At 30.7% G+C, this 10,266-nt stretch overlaps 1 protein-coding gene across 1 annotated transcript in view; it reads right to left on the minus strand.

The window, feature by feature from the left end:
- Positions 1 to 9,068, minus strand: part of LOC117170309 — a 94,158-nt gene extending 85,090 nt beyond the window's left edge. The window contains exon 1 of the mRNA XM_033356991.1: positions 8,344 to 9,068. The gene's annotated coding sequence lies outside the window, so the exon portion shown is untranslated. The remainder of the gene's footprint in view (positions 1 to 8,343) is intronic.
- Between the last annotated feature and the right edge of the window lie 1,198 nt (positions 9,069 to 10,266).

Below are 10,266 nucleotides of genomic sequence, written 5' to 3' on the forward strand. Positions count from 1 at the left end.
TCTATTTCTTTAAAAAAAAGAAAAGTAAAAAATACGGGTTTTTAGAAAACTCTTAAATAATCTTCAAATTACTGTAAAAAATCAACAACAAAATATTTGGTCAATCGGTGAAATACGTGTCCCTTTATTTTCACTCTGGAATGATATATTTGATTACTAAATCATTTTGACATCATGAACTGTACTTTTCTTGAAATTTTGTATGTTTTGAAATGGAATTGGTCAATTGTTAAATATAACATTTTCAACGGAACTATTTCTTTCTGAATACAGCTTTAGTATTTATTTTAAAATTAGTTGCAATTAAGGATCAGTATATTTTTGTCGATTTTATTGATTTTTTTTTAATTTCTCAATTTTTAAGTGAAGTATATCATATAAATAAAAACATAAATACGTATAAATTATAAATACAAAGGCTTTTGAATTTTGGACCTTTGCGAATATATTACAAGTTAACTTTGAAGAAAAAGGATTTCTTTGAAAAACGGAGTCTCTTTTGGGAAATACAACTCGGAATCTTAAAAAAAAATACTTTGTACAAGTGAGACATCTTTAAATTTTAGAGTATCAAGTTTTCTTCAAAATGTCTATTCCGTTATAAAAAATATTCCCTGAAGTTACAAACTTTTAGAAATTTTAAATTTTATTGTAAATTTTCATTAGCTATATATTTAGGATTCAAAACGCTCTGAAGCAGAAAGCATTCAAGTATATTAAAAAATAAAGTTACAACACTTTTGTATAATAAAATAAATAAAAATCGCATCTGCAGTCATCATAAGACTAAATTTAAAATTACAGGAGAGACCTCACGTAGCTCATATATCCTGGAATCCTTTATGAAATTGTACTCTTTCTCGAATTTTATAGATCCACCAACAAAGACCCATACGAAAAAAATATGTGGGTGCGATTTAAAATATTTTACTTGTGAGTCGTTACATCGACAATAAGAGTAATGAAATGGGCGAAATGCTGTCAACCCTGTATTATCATGATTCAAGGCTTCCCACATCGATATTAGATTCAAGTTCTTACAGGTTCCCATTTCTATGTATTCCTATTACGAGTACTGGATGGGAAAAACTTCGTTTTTTTCAAGTGATTCCAGTCTCCAGCCACTTTCTGTGTTTGGAGTATATAAAAGTAAAGAGAGCAAAGAAAAACACTTTGAGTGGGTCTACCAATTACAATTTTCCTTCGGCGTAGAAGAATTCATTCGATTCCGCAATAAAAAGTATTTACCTAACGAGTTTGCCCAAAAGCAAACATAACACATCTTACTGGAAATTTGGATTCTCATTACTTTTTTTTAAATTTCTGTAATAAGATATTCTGAGTGAGTCGAGTAAGTCAATATTTTCATGACCCCTTTTATTATAGAGAATTGTTCGTATATTTCTTTCAAGGAATAGGACAAACTGATTCCGCTTTCCATACTGTAATCAACTATAATCCCATTTTCTAATTAACTCTTTCGTATAACTTGGCTATTGGTGAATTATATCGCTAGAATAATAAAATTTGCAAACAATTTCACAGAAGACCTATGAAGACATCAGTAGTGAGCAACTTAAGGCTCATATTCTAATTTTAATGTTTTTGTAAGAAAAAAATATTAAATGTACACTGCGAAAATAAAATCTGCAAAATCATCAGAATTAGGTCACATAATATTTACTATTAACCATAATTTTCCGATAACATATTTAAGATTATATGCAGGGCTGCAACAGACTAACGTACTTGGGAAAAATGGAACAAATTACTAATTTAAGCTAAAAAGTGACTTCTGTTCACACAAAAAGTCGCATGCAATGTCAATACAAACAAATTATCTACTCAAAATTTCGATTCCATTAAAAAAAGCCAGGGTCACCATTTTTAGGATACATTTTACAACTAATGTTTAGAAAAATTGTAATTTATTTTATTATAAAATATCTAAACCTTTGCCACTTAACTGCCATATTTATATTTCGATGCTTTACAATAGGAACTAGAAACACAGAAAACTAGAAATTATTATTAATTAAATTTTAATATAGCAGTGACACAGCCTAACAGGCTATCAAGACCGGGAAAAAAGGATGATTTTTCACGAAAATAAAGGAATAAATTCTTTTAAATAATTTAAATGTACACGTACCATAGTGAATTCAATATTAAATGATTCAGTTGCTAAATTATCAAGCGAAACTATTGCAATTTCAACAATAAAAAAGGAATTTTGAACCAAAAAGGTAAGTTTCAAACAAAAAGATTAATTTTATAGATGACGAATTTACGACAAAATACATGAATTCTCTGTCAAATAGTTGAATTTTCTACTAAAAAATATACATTTTCAACTAAAAATGGGACAGTTACGAGTACATTTTAAGTTAAAGCCATTAATTCTCAAATAAAAAAAAAAGATTTTTCAAACAAAGAAATGAATTTTAAAAACAGATTATTCATTTTCAATTAAACAGTTATTTAAACAAAAAAATATGAATGTTTTACCATTTTATTTTTTATTTTTATTAATTTTCTACCGAAAAAGATGAATCTTTTAACAAAATACATGAATTTCGAAACAATTATTTGAGGTTTCTACTACAAAAAGAGAATTTTTTGATCAAAAAGAGAATAGTTAAATTTTCGGTTAAAAGAATGAATGACGATGAATCATGAATTTACTAGTACAATGGTGAATTTTCAATGAAGAAAAAAATTTAACACAGTTGAATCCTCAAGCAAAACAAGTTATTAATTGTTAACCAAACAGTTGCATATTTAACAAAAAAGGATAACATTTTTACAGAAAAGAGATGAAATTCTAACCAAAAAAGATAAATTTGCTACCACAAGAGGTGAATTTTTAACTAAAAAGTTGAGCTTCAAGCTAAAAAGTTAAATGTTTTAGATTTTTTTATTTTTCACCCTGAAAAGATACATTTTCAACAAAAAAGTTAAATTTAAACAAATTAGTTTATTTATCAAACAAATTGCTTAATTTTCAATTGTAATAAAAACGTTAATAGTTCAACCAAGAAATGTGACTTGTATATACAAAAAAAGATTAATTTTCTTGAAGTTGCGATAAAATAATTAAATATAGTTCGATTTTATTATTTAATTTGCACTTAAGCAATACAAGAAAAAGCACAAGTTTCTTCAAAATACGTGGAAGATCAGTGATCCGAAATAAATTAAAAAGAATTTTCTGATATATGCCAATTATTATTGTAACTTTAACATAATTTACCTCAAAACTATGCTAGGTAGGAACACATTAAAAAAAGGATCAATTTTGTTGCAGAGCATTTTGCTTCAACGATCATTTAACTCTCGAGATCATAATGATCTGTCCATTCAGATCAATTTGATCTTATTTTTTGGTTCATTTGTCAGACTAAACAAAATGGCCGCCAGTTCTTGGCGCCGGTGTCATAACGACATAACATAAAAATTTTATCAACTGCATGTAAGTGACAAATACACTTAACAGGTGATATTTTCTAATATCAGATTTCATTATTTTCTAACTTTTCAATTACGCTGCACGAATAGAAACCATAAAAAGCTTGCATATGAGCTAAAGTATTTTAAGAAAGTCAGCCATCTAGGTTTAGCTTTATACATGATTCCGAATCAGATCATTATGATCTCAAAAGTCGATCATTCATTCCGGCCGATCAAAATGCTCTTGAATTCGGTATCATTTTTGTTACATATCAAAATGATATTAATTTCAGTATTATTTTGAACACTTTTTTTACTGTGAACAATCACTAAAAAAAACAATACAGCTACGGAGACACAATGTCAAAATTGTGTTTCTTCAAAGTTTTATGTCGGAAGAAACAAATAGGAACTTAACGAAAACTTCCTTACGTGTCTTTTTAGACTTTTTTATATAAAATATAATTAGTTAATTACCACATCATTTTAAGATTATTTCTTCGTAGCCTATAATTAATTTTTGATACTTGTTCAAAACTTAGTTTTTAGCCAAATTACTTTTAATTCATCGAAATAATTGGCAAATATTCCAAAATGCCCATCAGTTTCATTCGAATTCCTGGGAAAACAGGTGTATTTTTTTTATAAAAGGGACAAATAAGGGAATAATGGAAAGAGTGCAAAGTCTGGTATTCCATAGCATAGATAGATTTTATATTGATATTATACACAGATTAATTAATTTATTTGAGATAAAATCTCAAATGAGATGGAGTAAAGTGACTAAAGTAGCCTTTTCCTTTTAAATTGTCTAATAGTGTCTTGAGTGACTGTGTGACAGCCCCGATTAGAGGTATGTGTGAAGAACTTTCTTGCGAGAGAGAAGTTAAATATTTGTATTATGATTAAATGTATTCTCAGGTGAAAATTAGAAAGGTTAGCCGACTTTTGGTGTCATTCCCCTAAAAATGAAATATTGTGTCATAGATGTAACTCAGTAGATTGTAGAGTATATAAACACAAAATTGGCATCGATTTATTGGCAGTATAAGTAAACTTGGTAACAAGACTCGTCTCCCAGATGTTTCGGTGAAGTTTGATCATTTCAGGCTCACTAAAAAATGTTTTATGAGCTTTAAGTGGTATCACAAGATTCAGAACCGAATTGAGGTTAAATAAGATATGACAAACTATTCCTTATTAGGAGATGATAAAAATGATTAATAAGTTTGAGGAATTTTTTTTATTTAACATGTACTTTCTTTTATTTGAGAATTTTTTCGGAACTGATCAAAGATTGTTTCTGGACCAATAAAGAGAACTAGTTTTTCGCGAGATTAAGGAGCTTGAAGACAAACCCCTTCCGAAGTATGCACTATGTATGCCTATGCAACAGTTATGATATAGTCAGTGGAGTGTTTAAGACTGAAGATTATGTAACCAAAGACCGCAGTTTCCACTGAAAAGGCTCATTTTCCACTTAGTTACATGTAAGAAAGATCGGAGATACCGTAACTTAGGAAATCTGAAGTCGATGAGGCCATACACGAAATTCGTGGTATTTACTTTCCCTCTATTTTCTAACTATGGATAAACTTCAAAGTTCATGGCAAACTTTTGGTTCGTTCTCGACACTAACGACTTTTGCAAGATTACGGGAAGTCTTTTCAAAGACATGAGTCCGTTTAATTATATTACAATTAAAGACTTTAATGGCTAAGACATGCTGCGAACAAACGATTTACGTACTATCCACATTTTAAAAAGAAATTCAATACCTTTTGTGTATTTTGACTTACAAGCGAATTTTATTTATTACACAAATTGGTCATAAAATTCAAAGAGATAATGAAATAATCTTAGTATTTAAAACAGTTTATAATTTCAAGTTCATTATTATTTTTAAAAATATGAATTTTTTTATTATTACTTTTTTAAAGCAGAGTCGATATAGGTAAGTGTGATACGAAAATACAAAGTTATACTTTGATTAATGATATTTCAATTATTTAAGAAGATTTTTGAATCAAATATTGCCAAAATTATGTGTGGCCTTTCTACTTATAGAATCATACCCTTCTTTAATCAACAAAAACTTGCGTGAAGAAATATTTTTTACTTTCTTCGGTAGTGTGCCAAAGATCCTTTATCCGCTGGGTTTTCAAAATATATGTTTGCTTTACATTTTTTATCATTTATAACAATATTAATACAAATATTGAAAAATAAACTTTTTAATTTTCACGAAGGCCCATGTGATATTAAAAAATTTACCTGTTACAAATTACATTATCTCCTATTAAATAAAAAAATTATTTGACTGCGCAAATGTATTTAAAAAAATATTTAACCATTAATATTATGTATTTACATTCACATTGCGAAAATGAGATTCAATAACCTCTTTAACTAACCTCGAACTGTTGACAGACTTTCGTATTTCACAATGAAAAAGATGAACAAAAAATATATCACACGTACCCTGAGTCTGATGTTTTAATTGCCTTGTCGTAATTTAATATAAAAAGATATTGAAAATTTTCGAACCAATAATGAATTTTTAAGGAAAATATATCTTTCTTCATTCCTAAAAAAAAGATGCTTTGTGTAGGAAAAATCCAAATCGAAAGACCAAATGACACAATTACGAACTGGAGTTTTCTAAAAGCATCTCAGGTTTAAAAAAACTAATTAAAGCAATAACTGATTACAACCACCTTTTTCTACAAATTCTAAGAGATTTAAGCCTTATGTTGTAAAAAAATAATAACTAATTTGTTTTACATTCCAAATTATCTTTTCATTGCACTAAATCCGTTATCACACTAACTCTATCGACCCTATTTTTTTCTTAGGTTTTTGAGTTTTTCCCATCATAAAGAGAGGGGAATATCTTTCATAACAACTTGTAACTAACGTACTGGAATATAAATTTCGACCCTATATCGTTATCATGATTTTAATATAGACTTGGATTTTTAAATGAAAATTTAATTGCAGTTATTTCTCTTCAATTTTTAACATTTGTTTATTTAAATTAAATGTTAAAAGCGGGGGCCTTAAAACTAAGTTTTCATAAATAATAATGATCAAATAATTTTTATTCAAGTCATTATTCCCTACCAAATAAACAAAAAATTCTATTAAATATTTCTGATTATTTAAAATCAATTGTACATGAAGGTAAAATGAACGTCTATACTATTACATAATATTCAATGCAAGATAAAAGAGAATGTTATAAGAGTAACTATTTAGAGTAATTTAAACAAAAGGGATTATAATATATGTAGAAATGGCTAGACATTTTTAATCTTAAATTTTGAATTATAATTCTTCAAATCTTACGAATAGTTTTATCTTTATATAAAAAACACAGTGGAAAGTCGCAGATTGTTGTTCTCTGATTTAAATAAATTAAAACAAATGAGATAGGGAGATAATAACTATAATAATAGTTCGTTCCTCTGTATATATTTTCATTCTAATGAGAATAGGTGCAATTCAAAAAATTACGGAGTTTCCTGTGGGTATTAAATGAGCAAGTCTACTTGTTTGCACCAATTTTAAAAATGCCTTTTATAACAGGGAATTGAATGTAACTTCGTTACATTTTTTTTAAATATTTAGCAAGTCGCTTAGTTTCCTATTTATATTTAAACTGGTGTTTTAAAATCTATAAATTAATTACTTTATTTTAAAAAGTGTGACGAATTCTGTATTTTTAATCAAAATTCGCGAGGAAGGATATTTTCACAATTTCATGCAAAATGTAAGTAGAATTTTTTGACAAAGCTTTGTGGAATCTATGATGATATGTTTTGAGGATGAAAAATATAGTGTAATTAAATTAATTTGGTTTGTCTTCTTATCATTAAAATTTTGCAATAAATTAAAAATTTAACAACTTATTTCCCTGATTTTTTCTGGGGGTTTATCTGATTTTTATTGAAATAACGACAATACCTTTTAACAAATTAATAATGGAGTATCATGCACCCCATGTTAACGTCGACAAGCAATTTTGCTGCTCTTGAACTACTTCTGATAAAATATAAAATTATATTAAAGGTATGTCTTACATTTGAACGGGCGCTATGAATACTGTTTTCCAGTACCAAAATTCAAAAGAGAAAATATATAAATATAAAAAAAGAAATTTTTAATGATTAAAAAAAAATTATTATGTTTAAATCTTTAAATCCATTAATACTATCTCAATGTTATTACCAAAATGAAAATCGATTTATTAACTTTTGATTTTAAGTTAAGAAATAAAATTTTTAAGTTTAGTAAAATTATACAAAAACTATCATTATCTAATTTAAACAAAAAAATGTAATCATTACGTTATGTTCGCCTACTCCTCGACCGAGCCCAGAAACTGGCTCTATTAACAATTCTGCTGTTTAAGATAAATTTATAATTTAATTCTTTATTTTTTTCCTTTCGGCACTCGTGCACAATTTCTCAAGATTGTGGCTTAGGATTCTTTTAATAAAATTTCAATGAACTTGCAGCTGGTGTGCATGAAAAGCAGTGCATAGAAAATTATTCACCAGTTTGATAGCAAGGTATAGGAAGTTTATTCAATTGAATTTTTGTATTCTAAAGGTGATCAGAACATTCAATTGTGTTAATTATAGTTGATAGTTTACCAATTTAACATTGTGGTGTTAATATCCTTTCAAGAAAAACCTCCAAGTATTCAAACAAATAAGAACTTGCAGTTTCTACAGATCAGAAAAATAGGTTTGGACTTCTCCAATACATGTTTTTCATCCATAAAGTTGTCAACAGAAGAAGTCTGTTTGAATATTTCTAAAACAAGGCACCAAACACACTTTCAGAAAGAACCATATTAAAAAATACTAATATCGTAAAACTTCTTACAATTAAGAAAATCGCCGAACTTCTTGGATGCTGGCACAAAAATCCTCTGCACTTTCACTTGTTCACCTGATCCCTACAGTCAATCGAAAACGAGCATGTAACTAATAATTTTCGTCAGGACACTGAACCACAAGACCCTAAGGTTTCCACACTCTTACACTCCCATCGTTGTTATTTCGTCCACACATCATTTCCTTTCGCTTATCTCCCTTTTCCACTCCAGCGATACCGCTTTTACTTATCCACTAATGTTAAAATCCAATATCAGTAACCAGGTTAAGCTCGACAGATAACCACCATTGATAAATCCACTTAAAAATGCAGTCGAGTGAAAAGCACAAGGCACGTTTGGCGACTCGCCGAGTAGAGTATTTTTTTGTATTACTTGATGTAATAGAAGAAAACTAGACGAGTCAGAAATCAAGAGATCGCGACACAGAAAGCGGCGGACACCTGTCAGACGAGACTGACAGCCAGCATCGGCGAGCCTTCTTTCACTAGTGACTAGTCTAACGCCTCGAGCCAGAGAAAGGAGCGGAAGGACGTGAGAGCTGGCGCGGCTAGAAACTCGCGTGGAAGCGGACTCCAGACTGGCAGGACTGACTGGTTCGCAGGTGAAAACTGGCACGCGACAACAACGATTCGGGGTCTTTGGTAGGAGACCTCAACTCAATGGGTAGTAGACTAGTACCTGGTTGGCTAGGTGGTGGGCAACAGCGACAAGCAGTGACACGTAAAGAGTGCGGGTGGGCAGACGGCGAAGCAACGCTGACGGGGTTCATGCGAGATAACGTACTACTGTCGGGAACCCTACGATAACGCATAACGCACCCCAACGCAGACCTTCCTTCCCCTATCCCTATTCTCTTCCGGCCTGCTCGCACTTGGCTTGGAAACGTCGTTTATCGATTTCCCGCCAGCGTAGGCGTTCTCAGTAACGATGCCTTTTCACCACCTCGGTTTGCATGGCGCACGTCGCGTCGTTCTTTCTGTAACCACCCTCGAGACCCCTAACAATGCCATCAAATGTCACATGCATTGACTAGACTAGAGTTTATACTCTATATGGCAAAGTCAAAGCGAGGTCCTGGCCTAGAAAGGTCGCAGGATATGGGTTCAATCTAAACCCGCCGAGTCGCCGAGCACTCGTTTCAGACTAGAGTTGTTTGAGTTCCAATTGGTATCACGGAGCCTGGCTGCGCCGGGCGATGGGTGGAGGCGACTCCAGACGGCCGCTGGAGGAAGCCGAAGCCGGTCCGCAGTGGCGTAACTACCAACAGTAACATCAATGCTTTGTTTACTATGGGGCCGTTCAAAACCAACTTCACGCTATTTTGAAATTTTTCCACCCCTCCCCTCTACGTCACAAATGATCACACAAAGCTTGAACCCCCCAGGGTGACCTCGCAAATACAAACATCCCCACCTCTATTTGGATAAATTTTTGTCTGCGGTTTCATTTGATAAATGCCAAAAGCCTTAAGATAAAACCGCGGACAAAACACAAAACATGCAAACATAATGTTTTAACAGACTTCACAGCTAAAATGCTCTCAAGACAGACGAAATCGGTTGCTTTTTGCGAAAATAGGGGACTAAATTCTTTGAAATAAAAATGATGTGTAGATCATATTGAATGCAATATGAAACACTTAATATTTCAAGTCAAAATATAATACCAAAAGAGATGAGTTTTGAAGCTATAAAGGTGACTGTTTAACCAAATGGTCGAATTTTGGAAGAAGACAGTTGAATTTTCGTTAAATTTTTGAAAACAATGTGAACTTTTTTAACAAAACATTTTAAACCAACTAGCTGAAATTTCAAGCCAAGAACACAAATTTAGTAGGAAACAATTGAATTTTTATTCAAATAGATAGTACTTTTTATATTAAAAAAAACGAATGTTTCAACAGAATAATC

The sequence above is a fragment of the Belonocnema kinseyi genome, chromosome 3 (assembly GCF_010883055.1).
Source record: "Belonocnema kinseyi isolate 2016_QV_RU_SX_M_011 chromosome 3, B_treatae_v1, whole genome shotgun sequence".
Classification (NCBI taxonomy): Eukaryota; Metazoa; Arthropoda; class Insecta; order Hymenoptera; family Cynipidae; genus Belonocnema; species Belonocnema kinseyi.